The sequence below is a fragment of the Seriola lalandi genome, unplaced genomic scaffold, assembly GCF_002814215.2.
Source record: "Seriola lalandi dorsalis isolate HSWRI2012SDOR001 ecotype SW California unplaced genomic scaffold, Sedor1 jcf7180002004521, whole genome shotgun sequence".
Taxonomy (NCBI): domain Eukaryota; kingdom Metazoa; phylum Chordata; class Actinopteri; order Carangiformes; family Carangidae; genus Seriola; species Seriola lalandi.
Window position 1 is genome coordinate 43 of NW_019475176.1, and position 1,534 is coordinate 1,576.

General features: G+C 37.8%; 1 long non-coding RNA gene across 1 annotated transcript; it reads right to left on the reverse strand.

Annotated features, from left to right (window-relative positions):
• Positions 1–209: 209 nt before the first annotated feature.
• Positions 210–1,453, reverse strand: LOC111669060 (uncharacterized). Its single transcript, XR_002761767.2, has 3 exons — positions 1,348–1,453; positions 677–730; positions 210–400 (listed from the first exon to the last, which is right to left on the reverse strand). It is a non-coding gene; the product is annotated as an uncharacterized LOC111669060 (long non-coding RNA).
• Between the last annotated feature and the right edge of the window lie 81 nt (positions 1,454–1,534).

Sequence of the window (1,534 nt, forward strand, 5' to 3'; positions counted from 1 at the left end):
GAGTCACTCAAATGAAACAAACAAAACAAACCAAAAAAAAAAAAGCATACTACTACTACTACTACTACTACTACTACTACTAATAGTAATAATAATAATAATAATAACAACAATAACAACAACAACAATAACAATAATAATTATCATCATCATCATCATAATGAAAATGTGTAGACTGATCTTAGAATAAATGTTTGATTAATGATTAGCAGAATTTGACCTCATTAATCCAGAACTTCCTCAGTCAGCTGTTTGTACAAACAGATAAAACTAGACTCACTCGTTCCGGTTCTCTTTGGACCCGGGGAAGGACTGGGGGTTGACATGAGCCAGGGTGATGTACTCGTTCCTCTCCAGGTTTCCCACAAGAACGCGGATCTTTGACTCCACCAGACCGATCCTGAAGGAAAACATCAGGATGTAGTCACAGGAGTGCCAATAATACAAGTTAACTTCACAGCATTTCTGTACAGTTTCATGGCTCCAGGACTTATTTATTCAGTTGTATTTGTTTCTGTGTTACATTGTGAGCAGGATCTGTTACACATTAATGTTAATACAATTAAATAAATTCACTCTGGAATGGTGCACAGCTGCGCCTGTTGCATCAGTTAAAAGTCCCAATGCAATTTAAATCACGTGAAGGGTGAAAGAAATCCAGTTCTGTGGCACTCACCATTCCAAGTGGTTTTCTTCTGTGGACGCACTGGCAGTCAAAACTATATAATGCCTGAAGCACAAAAAACAAACAAACAAAACATTTAATGTTTCCTACCCATGTGTATTTATGAGGAAAAACAGCTTCAAGGCCATTTAACAGAGTGACCAGCCCCTTTACATCTTTACTGGGCTGTATGATTTGTCATTTTTGATTGTAGTGAATATTAATCATCAAATGGGGGGATTCTGCAGCTTTTTCAATAAAAGGTTGGTTTCTTGTGCTACACAGCGGCACAGTGTAGTAGGAGGAGAACCTGGCAGAAAACTCAGTTTCTGTACTTGAACTGTGTGGGAGGAAATTCCAGAAACAAAATGAATCGACCCAAATCTACTGACCACAGTTAGGACGAGTCACATCTGCCCAATCTTCAAAACGTAAAAACAATATGTTGGTCAAAAGAAATGCACTGGCATCATCCAGTTTTAGTTTCAGTTCCAGTAATACAGTCTGTGGGGTCTACCAAAATTGTAAGTTTACACAAGCAGCTTGTTTCCACATATCCTTATATGATTTTTAAAATAAGTAAATACAAGAGAATCATGCAGCTCTACACGTTTTATTTGTCTTGCTTTGGTCAATAAAATGTTCCAGCCATCATTCCTTTATCCAGCAAATTCGATACCTACTTGTACTTTTGGAAAAAGCTGGGCGGCTCAAAGAGTTTGGACCATTCTGCTTTTCCCTGAAGAATCTCATCTGTGACGCTGAGCCCTGTCCATGACAGACACACAAAGACAAAGATGTAACAATTCCATACTTAAAGTGACACATATATTACTAAGAGGAACAAAAATGTACTGTTATCACTGCCTT